Raw genomic sequence first — 14,123 nt, forward strand, 5'->3', positions numbered from 1 at the left:
CAACGAAGAAGGAGGAGGAGGAGGAAGAAGGACACCAGACACAAGTGTTTTTCCTGGAGCCCGAACTCCACCCGCCGCACGTACGGCGTCTTTTTGCTTGAGCACAAACTCAATCCACACCGGATACATGACCAGTTATATAGCCTAGCTAGCTAGCCCACACAACACACTTAGCCAACTACCCACGCGCACACGCGCTCACATGGCGACCCGGCCGCTCTCGTGCATGGGGCCATGCAGCTCTTCCACGAGGTCCATGCTGATCTGCACGCCTCGCCTGCGCCCACGACGCGCTCGTACGCGCGCGGCACGGCCGGGCTCCAACGAACAGCAACGGCCGCTACTGCATGTAGCCCGTCCACGCTACGTACGCGGCAAGCTGCAAATCGACTCCAATGCACGCACGCCCCACAACTCGGGTCAACACACACGACGCACGTATCCCCCGTGTCCCGTGCTCCCAGGCCCGCGCACCCGACGCGCACGCACGCAGTCGCCGCAGACCGAGTCCAGCGCCCCGACGCGGTCACTCCACCGCTCGTCTCACCCACACGCAACAGCCCGAGCACTCGTACGCAACGGACACACACACACACACATACATCATGGGCATGGCTTGCTGCTAACATCGGGTGCGGGCGGGTCACCTGCAGCCTGCAAGGCGGCTCGGCGGAGATCGGCGGCTCGACAGTTCTGCGGCGATTTGATGAAACCGCAACAACGGAGACGGCCGACCGAGCGCCCACGACTCGGGATCGCGGCAACACACATCAGAAGCTTGCCGAGCAGAAGCCAAAACCAGCCAGAAGAGACCCGGGCGTTTGGAGATCGAACCTGTTGATCTGTCAGTCCGACCCGGTGTTGTAGTCTTTGCCCAAACATGTATGCTCACGTGAAGCAGCTTCAACAAATATTATTTCTTTCCTGGACAGGTTTCCTCCTCAAAATCCGAGCTTTAACATGGGCAGTACTCAAGTATTTGATGGATCACTTTATGCGAACAGCAGCAACGGAGTAGTAGAAGACTACCCATAGTGGGAGTAACATAGATAATAGGAAAACGTTTAGTTTAAACCGGATGATTTTCTGTCTCGGGTAGCCGCCTCGTACGCACGCCACGTGCCCCCGAGTCCATCGCTTTTTCCTCTCACCTTATCCCTTCCGGCTCCTCCTCCTCCACTCGTTCCCTCCTCATCTTCTTCCTTCCTTTTTTCTCCTCCACCTGCTGCTGCAAGGAAGAGCCGACGCCGGCTAAATCCACATCAACCATGGAGAAGCTCCCACCTGGGCGGTGCGTGGGGGTGGGGGGGAGGGGGGATGGACGACGAAGCATCCGCCCTCGGCGTCGCATCCGTCATCACCACCGCGTGCTGCGTCGCCCCATTCCCCGTCGGCACCGTGCTGCGTCATAGCATCCGCCCGTCGCCGCCGCGTGCTTCGTCGCATCAACCGCATTGCCGTCGTGCTGCGATGGAGCACCGCCGAGCCGGAGGGGGCGCTGTAGTGAAGCTTCACCGGAGGCCCTTGGGTGCTGCCATGGAGCTTCGGCGAGGCTAGTCGGTGCTACAGCGGAGCTCCAGCAAGCGGTGGGGCGCTGCAGTGAAGCTCCCCCGGCGGGGCCGTCGGGTGCTGCTATGAAGCTCGCCGCGTCGGTGCGGGCTGCAGTGAAACATCACCGACGACGTCGAGTGCTGCTCTGGAGCATCAATGGACCGCCGCCGCGCCGGCGTCGGTGCTGCAGTGAAGCATCGCCGGCGCGCCGGGTGCTGCGATGGAGCGCCGTGGGGGAGGGGCGGTGGGGGCGTTGAAACTTCGTCGATGCCGTGCGGCACTGCCATGGACTGTTGCGTCCTGCCTGGTGTGTTGGCTGATCCTGCGGCTGGGGAACGTGTGATCGGACGGCTCAGGGGGCGACTTAACTTTGTATCAAATCAACCGGATGATTTGTAGCACCCGCCTAGATAATAACATCACACATATTTAGATAAAATAGATGTTATTTTATTGTGTTCCGAATCCCATACAAGTGTTGTACTACAGATGGAGTCCTATCGGACTACGGCATGCCAACCGTGCTAGACGTAGCATGACTACAACTCTGTTTCGTGTCCACCAAGAAAGAGAGTTGTTTGCCCCTTTCTATAGTATCAGCTAGTCATAGAATAGATGAGAGAGAGAGATCCACCAGATTAGCACGTAGAGGGTTTGTCCTCTCGTGTAATGTAATACTCCTCCCAATTATAATGATACGCCGTCGTGCGTTCCGTGGTTTTTTCCCGCAAGGGTTTTCCACGTAAAAATCCGTGTCTCTTTGTCTCGTTTATTTCTCGTTATTATCTAACAAGTGGTATCGGAGCCAAGTTCGTCGATACAAGATTGAGACGAGAGAATTAGGGTTGCACGTCCGTGTCGCCGGCGCACGTGACCAAGCGATCCGAAGCCGGATCGATTTCCGCCGCCACCGCACACGCGATCTACCAGATCGCTTTTTCCAGCCGAGACCGACAGGATTTCCCACGGGAGCAGTCGTCGCTTCCGCCGCTCCATAGCGTTCCGCACGCAGCCGAAGCTGCGTGATCTGCCGCTGCTACTACTCTGCCGAATTGTCGCTGTCGGCTCCACGTGCAGTACCAAGTCCCGAGGCTGTTACGCTGCTGCTAGTTTTTCTGGCGAGGAGACCGATCTGTCCATTGTTCCTTCACGTGAAGCTAAGCTCATATTTGTTTTTTTATTTCATCATCGATTAAGAACTAGTACTTTGATTAGCCAGTACTAGTATACGTCACGTGAAGGCTACAGGGCTATTTTTACTCGGTCAATTGCTACGTGCACAAGGATACTATCAGGTGCTATTTACTCTGTTCTTTGCTCCGCAAATTAAATTCTGTCAGGAATTTTTTCTTCGGCTTGTACTACTTGTGTTCATCGATTTACTACCCTTTTGCTGTTGGATCATGACACAAAGTTTATCCTATGGCAAGTCGAGATGTGAGCGTTGTTGGCACAAGCCGATTATCAGGATGCACTCAGTATTTTTCTTCAAGGTGGAGTTTTGGGGATTATGGTCCGTCGGGATAATGGATGCAATATTGCTGCAGTTATTCGAAGAACACAATTCAGTTATCAAGAAAAAAAGGGGTATGGAGGAGGTAATTATTAAGCCTGTTGGTAGACAGCATATACTCTATTCTCTCCATAGTATTTTGCTGTTATGCATGTGAAGGTTTTGTTTGATATTCATGTACGTGATGAGAATCAGTTGAGGTGCAAGAAGGAGATTGATTTGTTTCTGCTAGATACTACAACATTTAGCGCTGTTAAGTTTCAAGTGCAATTCAGTTGTCTTTGCTCTTTCAAGAGGGGTCTATTGCAGAGTTGAAACTCTGTTGCATGTTAAGATGGTTCCTTCATCCGACAGTTGTTCTACAAGGACAGTTTATGACCATGTCATGGATTTTCATTAACCACTACAAGTCGGCAGTTTTTGGGTGCACGCGATGCCATCCATACCATATGCTCTTGCATGAGTATTGTTTGCCGAGGTTTGTGCTTTCTGTTTTCAAGCACGTTCAGATTCCGTGAGATGAGTTCTTCACAATGCGATGTGCACCAAGATGTTGTACTATGAGGTATGCGCTCGTTCAGGCACCACAGGAGATATGATGACTTATGTCATTTGATGATTGAGCAGTTTCAGTTTTTGAGGTCAGTGGCACAGACTCAGACTTTTATTGGGAGACCAAGTTTTGTTAGTCTACTTTGTTGATAGTTGTGCTGTTTTCTGGACGACCTACTGATTGATTTGCTCAATATGACTTCATGAGAAGTTTATTAGTCCTATGGACGTTTCCAGGCACAAGGTTTACTTGTGATGACTTTAATTGAGGAGTTGATGCTATCTATGATTATTGTAAGGGATTTCGTCTCAAGGTGGAGTGTTATTTTATTGTGTTCCGAATCCCATACAAGTGTTGTACTACAGATGGAGTCCTACCGGACTACGGCATGCCAACCGTGCTAGATGTAGCATGACTACAACTCTGTTTCGTGTCCACCAAGAAAGAGAGTTGTTTGCCCCTTTATATAGTACCAGCTAGTCATAGAATAGATGAGAGAGAGATCCACCAGATTAGCACGTAGAGGGTTTGTCCTCTCGTGTAATGTAATACTCCTCCCAATTATAATGATACGCCGTCGTGCGTTCTGTGTTTTTTCCTGCAAGGGTTTTCCATGTAAAAATCCGTGTCTCTTTGTCTCGTTTATTTCTCGTTATTATCTAACAAGGGTTTTTCACGCGTTTTTAATTAATCACTAGTGCTCCTAGTACTTCCCACGATCGAAGCCAATTTCATCTACAGAGTACTAGTTGGGTCCTGTTCACGTGAAGACAAGAGTCTGCTAGTTCTGGCTCCTGTGTTTCCAACTCCAATCGCTACATTTACCCGAAGGCTACCAGGTGCTATTGTTTTCTAGTTCTTTGCTCCGCATATTAATTCTACCAAGAATTTTTTTATCGGCTTGTACTACTTTGTGTACACAGAGTTATCGACTCATGGCATCCATGAAGTACGATCTTCCGCTGCTGGACCGTGACACAAGGTTTACCCTATGGCAAGTCAAGATGCGGGCGTTATTGGCACAATCCGATTATGATGAAGCACTGGACAGTTTTGGAAAGAATAGAATTCAGGACTGGACTGATGAGGAGAAAATAATTGATTATAAGGCTTTGTCACAAATTCAACTCCATTTGCATAATAATATTTTGCAGGAAGTTTTGAGCGAGAAAACAGCCGCCGCTCTATGGTTAAAACTGGAAGGGATTTGCATGACTAAAGCAGGATGAAATTATTCCTGCAGAGGTTATTCAGAAGATCTCACCAGCAAGATGCATCTGAAGCAAAAATTATTCCTGCACAGGTTACCCGAGGGAGGTAATGTTTTGAATCGTATTTCAGAATTTAAAGAGATCATATTTGATCTAGCTGCAATGGAGGTTAAGTATGAAGAGGAAGATACTGCTTTAATGTTACTTTGTTCACTGCCAAGTTCTTATACCAATTTTAGAGACACCATATTATACAGTCGTGATACTCTCACACTTAATGAAGTTTATGAAGCTTTGAACTCTAAGGAGAAGATGAAATTAATGGTGCCTCATGATGGTTCGAGTTCATCCCAAGCCGAGGGATTATCTGTTCGTGGCAGGACAAAGGAGAAGAACTCACATAATGGAAACAGAGGCAAAAGTAAGAACGGCCACAGGGGCCGGTCGCAATCCAGAGACAAGAAATGTTGCAGATATTGCAAGAGAGACGGGCATGACATCTCTGAGTGTTTCAAGTTGCAGAACAAGGAAAAGAGGAAAGGTAACAAACAAGGTGAAAATTCTGCTAACGTTGCTCGTGATGATAGTTCCGATGATGCTCTTGTCGTTATTGCTGGATGTGCTGAGACCAATGATGAGTGGGTACTTGACACCGCATGCACTTTTCATATGTGTCCACATAGAGATTGGTTTAATACTTTTGATTCCACTACTGCTGCTGGTTCCGTTTTGGGTTTTGATAATTCACCATGCAAGATTGAAGGCATAGGTTCCGTTCGAATCAAGATGTTTGATGGCACAAACAGAACTTTGACAGATGTTCGATATATTCCGAAGATGAAGAGAAATCTTATCTCTGTGAGTGCCCTTGATGCAAAGGGGTACAAGTATTCAGGTGGAGATAGCGTTTTGAAAGTCACCAAAGGCTCCCTTATTGTGATGAAAGGTGACTTAAGTTCGACCAATGGTCTTTATTACCTTCGAGGTTCTACCGTTTCAGGTAACGCTACTCCAGTTATTTCAAAGAATTCTAATTGTGATGCTGCTAACCTTTGGCATATGCGTCTTGGACATATGAGTGAACTTGGTTTGGCAAAGTTAAATAAGAGAGGTCTTCTTGATGGATATGAACCTGGTAAATTGAAATTTTGTGAGCATTGTATCTTTGGCAAGCACAAGAGGGTGAAGTTACAACCCTTCGACTCATACAACTGAAGGTATTCTTGATTATGTGCCTTCTGATTTATGGGGACCATCTCGCAAGAAGTCACTAGGTGGTGCTAGTTACATGCTGACTATTATTGATGATTATTCGAGAAAAGTTTGGCCTTATTTCTTGAAGCATAAATATGAAGCATTCTCAGCATTTAAGGAGTGGAAGATTATGATTGAGAGACAAACTGAAAAGAAGGTAAAGATACTTCGCACTGATAATGGTATGGAATTCTGTTATAAGCAATTTAAGAATTATTGCAAGTCTGAAGGCATTGTCAGACATTACACCGTTCCTTATACTCCTCAACAAAACGGTGTTGCTGAGCGTATGAACAGGACCATTATTTCCAGAGCCCGTTGCATGTTGTCCAATGCAGGTTTGCATAGGCGTTTTTGGGCTGAGGACGCTTCCACTGCTTGTTATCTCATTAACCGTTCACCATCTATTGCTCTTAATAAGAAAACTCCAATTGAGGTATGGTCTGGTTCACCTGCTGATTATTCGCAGTTGAGAGTTTTTGGTTGCACTGCTTATGCTCATGTTGATAATGGAAAGTTGGAGCCTAGGGCTGTTAAGTGCATCTTTCTTGGTTATAAGTCTAGTGTTAAAGGTTTTAAATTGTGGAATCCTGAAACCCAGAAGGTTGTTATTAGCAGAAATATTATCTTTAATGAATCTGCTATGTTACATGATGTTTCATCTACTAATGTTCCCATTGAGAGTGAACAACAGCCTATTGTTCAGGAGCCTACTGTTCAAGTGGAGCATGTTATTGATTCAGGTGATACATCTGATAATGAAATTGTTGATGCACATGATGAACCCGTCGTTAATGGTGGTCATGTCACCCCACTCCAAATCAGCCTATTGTTCCGCCTAGTTGGAATCTTGCACGTGACAGAGTTAGGCGGGGTATTAATAAACCTGATAGGTTAATTGAAGAGTGCAATATTGTTTCTTTTGCTTTGTCTGTTGCAGAAGAAATTGAAGGTAATGCTAAACCTTCTTCATATCCCGAGGCTATTATTTCTGGTGATAGTAATAAGTGGATGAGTGCTATGCATGACGAGATGGAATCACTTGAAAAGAATGGCACTTGGGATTTAGTAAGATTACCTAGAGAGAAGAAACCTATTCGTTGCAAGTGGGTTTTCAAGAGGAAAGAAGGTGTTTCTCCTAATGATGAGACAAGATATAAAGCAAGGTTAGTTGCTAAAGGTTACAGTCAGATTCCAGGTATTGACTATAACGAAGTCTTTTCTCCTGTTGTGAAGCATAGCTCTATTCGCACTTTACTCAGTATTGTTGCCATGCATGATCTTGAGCTTGAACAATTGGATGTTAAAACTGGATTCTCACATGGAGAATTAGAAGCACTACAAAAAAAGACACATCCGTGACATTTTGGGCCGAACGAATTTTTTTCTGTCATACATATGACACTTCTATGACGATAATTGTGACAAAACCCGGTATCATCATAGATGTGGTGGGCTCCTACTTCTATGACAAAAAATCATGACAGAAAATGGGCTTTTCATCCTGGGCGGGCCGGAGACGCAGCTGCATGACATTCTTTGGGCCGTCCATGACAGAAAAACCGTGGTAGAAGCGAGGGGGGAGGAAATTTCGGGGAGTTCCCGGTTACGGTGGGAGGTCGGGGGCCGAGCGATGCGCGTTTCTCTCGTACACGTACGCGCGTGTGCGCGAGGCGTTGGCTCTAACTGAACCCGAGCGAGGCGTTGGGCTCTAACTGAACCCGAGCGATTGCACTGCAGGCTACGCGTTACTGAACCCGAGCGATCGATCGATGGCTGTTAACTGAACCCGATCGAGCTATTCCTTCGCTACTGCTCCTAACCGAAGCCGATCGATTGGATGAACAGTGAGCGTTGCGGGGGGGGGGGGTTGGATGAACAGTGAGCGGTGGCATTGCCTCTGGATGAACAGGACCCTGTGGTGTGGTGGAGGGCTGGATGAACAGTAGACGATGGAGGGGTGCCCGTGGAGGGGTGGTTGAACAGGACCGCGTGGTGTGGAGGGCTGGATGAACAGTAGACGGTGGAGGGGTGCCCGTGGAGGGGTGGTTGAATAGTAGCCGGTGGAGTAGCGCGCGGTGGAGGCTGGATGAACAGGAGCCCGTGGAGGCTGGAGGAGGTCGAGGTAGCCCGTGGAGGCTGGAGGAGGTCGACGGTGGAGATGAACAGTATCCCGTGGAGTCCCGTTTTGCGGTACACCACACCCCTCCCGATGAACAGGACCCCCGTTTCGACCGTAGGAGGTCCGTTTCGTCCGTTTTGCGGTACGCCACACCCCTCCCGATCAACAGGACCCCCGTTTCGACCGTAGGAGGTCCGTTTCGTCCGTTTTGCGGTACGCCACACCCCTCCCGATCAACAGGACCCCGTTCCGAACGTGGGAGGTCCGTTTCCTCCGTTTTGCGGTACGCCACACCCTCCCGATCAACAGGATCCCCGTTTCGACCGTAGGAGGTCCGTTTCCTCCGTTTTGCGGTACGCCACACTCCTCCCGATCAACAGGACCCCCGTTTCGACCGTAGGAGGTCCGTTTCCTCCGTTTTGCGGTACGCCACACCCCTCCCCATGAACACGACGCATTTCGTTGCCTCCCCATGAACACGACGCATTCCGTTGCCTCCCCATGAAGACGACGACGACGTTGTTTCTCCGTTCCGACCCAGCCATGTACACAAGCCCTCGCCGTACGTATGCGCGAGTAGGCGTTCGAGACCCTGCCCGTATGTACGTACGTGGCCGTATTTTCTTTCTTGCACCCTGGCCGCTGTACATACGTGTACATGCTACGTGCGCGCCTCTACTACGACACGTACGCGCCTCTACTACGACACGTGCGCGCCTCTACATCGACCAGTATATATGTACGTACACGTTCGCGACCAGAATGACAACGCTACGTACGCTTCGACCAGGTGGGTCCTGACTGTCAGGCACTTCCTTGCCTGCGAAGATGTAGCTGGTGGGTCCCAGCAGTCAGGGGGGCGAATCGTTTTGGTTTTTTTGCCCGGACGCACTTTCTTGCGTGCGAAGATGTAGCTGGTGGGTCCCAGCAGTCAGGGGGGCGAATCGTTTTTTTTGCCCGGACGCACTTCCTTGCGTGCGAAGGTGTAGCTGGTGGGTCCCAGCAGTCAGGGGGGAAACGTTTTTTTCGCGAAATACGGTGGCCCGTCCGGTGGGTCCCTGCTGTCAGGTGGAGGAATCATTATTTTCCGCGTAATAAGGAGGCACTTCCTTGCTGCCTCCATGGACCCAGCTGTCAGCCTCTCCACGTACAGTCCACGTCCGATGGAAGTCGTTCCTTGACCACGTTGACCACGCCGCGCCGAGAGCACCAGGGCGGTGGACGACAGCGAGGCCTAGGAAGGGGACGACGCGGAGCCGGTGAAGACGCGGCAGTGGATGCCCACGCGGAGAGGAGTATGAGGGTTCACTCGTTCGGCTGCGGTGTGAGGCTGCTGTCGCTGCAGGGCCTGGCCAACTGTGGGAATAGTAGGGGCGGTGAGGCCTCCGCGGCAGCACAGTCGGCCACGGGAGGCATGAGCAGGTGGCACGACCGGCGCTGCTTTGGGCGGCTGGAGCAAGAAGACCAGATGTTGAAGAAGCACTACAGCCGTTGGGTGGACATCGTACGGTCACTAGAGCTAGAATCGTTCATATTGACTAAGTTGACAAAGCCCTCCGTCCCCGTCAACTTAGTAGGCCCACAAGTCAGCCTCCCACAAAGGTGGGTCCCACCTAGCAGGGGAGTATTCATTTTTTGTGCGTAATAAGGAGGCACTTCCGGTGGGTCCGAGCTGACAGCGGGGGGAACGTTTTTTTCGCGAAATACGGTGGCCCATCCGGTGGGTCCCAGCAGTCAGGGGGGAAACGTTTTTTTTGTGAAATAAGGTGGCCCGTCCGGTGGGTCCCCGCTGTCAGGTGGAGGAATAATTATTTTGAGCATAATAAGGAGGCACTTCCTTGCGGCCGCCGTGGACCCAGCTGTCAGCCTCTCCATGTACAGTACTCTTCCGATGGAAGTCGGTCGTTGACCACGTTGACCACGCCGTGCTGAGAGCACCAGGGCGGTGGACGATGGCGAGGCCTAGGAAGGGGACGACGCGTAGCCGGGGAAGACGCAGCAGTGGAAGCCTGCGCGGAGAGGAGTACGAGAGTTCACTGGTTCGGCTGCGGTGTGAGGCTGCCGTCGCCGCAGAATAACAGGGGTGTGGGTGAGTGGAGGGATGGCCTGGCCAGCGGTGGGAGTAGTATGGGGGCGGTGAGGCCTCCGCGGCAGCACAGCCGGCCACGGGAGGCAGGAGCAGGCGACACGACCGACGCTGCTTTGGGCGGCTGGACCAAGAAGACCAGAGGTTGAAGAAGCACTACGGCCGTTGGATGGACATCGTACGGTCACTGAAGCTAGAATCATTTATATTGACTAAGTTGACAAAGCCCTTGGTACGCTCCAACTTAGTAGGCCCACAGGTCAGCCTCCGAAATGGTGCGCCCCAGATGTCAGGGGGAGGAATCATTTTTTGGGCGACCGAAGCTAAGAATATCCGAGATTGAAGAAGAAGCACGACATCCGTTGGATAGACATCCAACGGCCACTGCTGCTAGAACCGTGTGTTGACTATAATAAGTTCACAAAGCCTTGCTACGCGTCAACTTATTTTTTTAGGGGACGCGTCACTTAGTAGGCCCACAAGTGTGTGGCAGAGAACTTATAGCCCATTTGCGTTTTGTAAGAATGTACAGCCCATTTTTGAATTCTAATGGAATTTACAACAGCCCATTTACAGTTTGTTAAAAGTACAGCCCATTTTCTAGCTAGGACAACGATTAATAATTTCAACCAACCGTTGAAGACAGAATTCAATAAAATTTCCCACATTTTGATGGGATCCGAAATATTTTTATCCCGAAATTTCTAGTCAGATTAAATATAAATTTGTATTACGTAAAAATCCAACGAAACATTGCGCGCGCAACAATGAAAATTTAAGATTTTCAAAATCCATAAATAATATTTTATAAACTAATTTCGTGTTTGGTGCATTTTTTTATAGTTACTGCCCAGTTTTTATAATTACATCCCATTTATTATTTTTAAAGCCCATTTTCCTGTTAAGCCTAATGCATCCCTCCTAGGAAAGATTTGCAGCCCAGCGGGGCGGAGAATAACAAGTTGACCTTGCCTGGGTATTCCTCAAAAAGACGTATAGCTGGGCTAGCCATTTTCATCTTGAAAAAATTAGTATCTGGGCTGGATATCTGGCCTGGGCTAGACGGGCCACAGCCCGCCCAGTTAATACCCTGCTCTCCTCTGAACAACAACGAAATCATCGCCAAGAAAAACTCTGCAGTGCTCACGCCTCAAAAACACAAATACTGCTCGAGCTGCTTGGTCCCAGCTGTCGGCCGCACCTTGTGCAATTCTCTCGTTTATATTGACTACATAGGTTGACAATGATGTGGGACCGTGATGTCAGGAAACTAGGAGAAAGCAAAAAAAATATAGTTGTACATAATAAGGAGGCACTTGCGTACGTACGGCTATGGCCCTAGTGGGTCCCTAGTGTCATCCAGTCAAAATAAAGTCATCTCCTGAATCCTCATGTTCGTTGACGATGTTAACAATGCTCGGCGCCACGGCGAGCGCAACAACTCTAAGGACAACAGAGAGGGCCTCGCGGGCCCTACGGATGGTCTGATACAGCGCCCGCTGCTCATTCAGGAAGCCAGGATCATCGGACACCTATGAGCACCTTCGAGAAACTGAGACGGCATCAAACGGTAAGGCCGCGCTTGGGAGCTCTGGTTTATTTCAAACCTGTATTAACATACAAGTGTAATTTACTCGTCATCGGAAACAACGCATAAAATACAGGCGTAATGAAACCGAGGGCCCGAGGTCTGTAAGTAAAACCGGCGGGTTATGCGTGTAATTTGAGAGACCAGTGTATATTTTACGAGCACTGCTATATGGACGACATTACCAGACGATACATGCACAACGTGCGTATCATGCCATCCATGGGCAAGGCTGAAACAGCAGCTAATAGCTGGATTAGCAATCGTCCGAGTGTCGTTCAGCGTTTTTATCGTGTGTGAAGTACTTCCGATATTTTACTAGTCGAAATCGACCAACCAAGTGCCTTCGCCCGAGACCATCTGCTTTAATTTACAAGCATAAGTTTTACAAGCGGTTTTGGTTGGAAAACAACGATCCAATCACGGCCTAATATCATGAGTTGGTCGGAAGATCATATGGTTTCACGTCTAACCTACCCGACTTGTCGTATAGGCTATGAATGAAACATCAGACGATGAACTTCTTAAGCACGGAAACAACAGAAGAGGATGATCTTCTTAACAAGCAAATCACTGGCATTAGATCGACATGCAAAACAATACGAAGCATTATTCTCAGGAGGCACGGTGAACAGCTCGTGATGCCGCATGCCGCAACATTCCAAGCTCAACTTTGCAACCAAACACAAGGCCTGGCATTACATAGACAATATTCAGAACAAACTCTTAACACAGGAATATTTCAGCAGAGTAACTATTTACTTCTAAACTGAACACAGGAATAGGAAAAAACACTCGACGCTGCTCACAGCAAGGGCGTCCCACTCAAAAATATCAAATGCATGTCTTCTGGCTAACATCAATGAGCAAATTTTGACAAGGTTTTCCAATTCCAATATATTAAACTAACATCTTCTTGCTAACATCAATGATTAAACTTTGACAAGCTTTTCCCATTCAAAATATGTAATGCCTATGATCGTGGAGTCCTGTCGTAGCTTCTTGTACTTGTTTGGGCACTTTTTGCCCAGGGCACTCCACGTGTTGTTAAATTGCCAATGGTCTCTGCAAACTAGTCATGTCACCGGTGTCTAATAATACTCTGTAAAGCTTCTCGGTCATTCCTTCTGTAATGTAGCGCAAACAGTGTCTGCTTCTTTCTGCAAAGTGGAACGACCAACTGGACCCAGTAATGTAGCAGTTTGCCTTGGACACATTGGCTCCTTTTGTGCAGTTCAACTAAAATCGAAGTTGGAATAAAACCGAGCTTTAATTTTGATATCCCTGTAAGCAACAATAGGTATAAGGGAAACAATTACTGAGAAATAACGGTTGATGACTTGTACTCCCAGAAGAAAAGCATCTACTGATCTACTTTATCTTAATGGGAAACAAAGCAGGAGAGTAGCAATTCTCCATCAGTGTGATTCATTCATATTAAGTGAGACATTATCTTAACAATGCCTTGTTTCAACATGTATAAAGAACGACAAAGCAGAAAAGTACCATTCCTAAAACAATGCAACTGATTCATTTTAACAGAGACATTATCTTAACAATACCTTGGTTAAACATGTAGAAAGAACTACAAAGCAGGATAGTACCATTCCTAACAAGTGTTGCAGTTTTGAACTAAGATTCAGTAGTTAATTAATTCTGAGAGTGGCATTGCTTAATTTTACCAGCGGCATTAGATTAACGAAAAGCATAAACAGTTCCAGGGGAGAGTGGGCGCAACAACAGTATGTGCTTCCATCTACTTATAAAGGGGGTGATGCAGAGTTTGTTGTAACAAAGCAACAAGCATCATGTCTGGGTTGGTCCCATTTTTGTTCACTACTTAATGGGGAAAGACAGCAATACAACAGTTTCAATTCAACATTTATTTAAAACAGTACCAATACAAGTAACACAACATCTCAAAGCACACTGCACAATCAGTGGATGAAGGCCTGTACTGACCTTTCATGAGACGGACAAGATAAAATACGAATCTGCCAACACGAATAGGAAATCCAATCTCGTTTTGTGCAGTTGCACTGAAATCAAGCAAAGTGTTTCGCGTAGCAAAGCAAAATGTCGCAATAGCAACAAGTTGAATAGATATCCCTGTTTAAACAGAGGCAAAAAGGAATCAATTACTGGCTAATAAAGGAGGATGAAACATGCGGCCACAAAAATGGTAATCCCGCCAATCCCTAACAAGTGTTGCAGTTTTGAAATAAGATTCAGTAGTTAATTCTGA

Source organism: Triticum aestivum, chromosome 2D, assembly GCF_018294505.1.
Source record: "Triticum aestivum cultivar Chinese Spring chromosome 2D, IWGSC CS RefSeq v2.1, whole genome shotgun sequence".
Lineage (NCBI taxonomy): Eukaryota > Viridiplantae > Streptophyta > Magnoliopsida > Poales > Poaceae > Triticum > Triticum aestivum.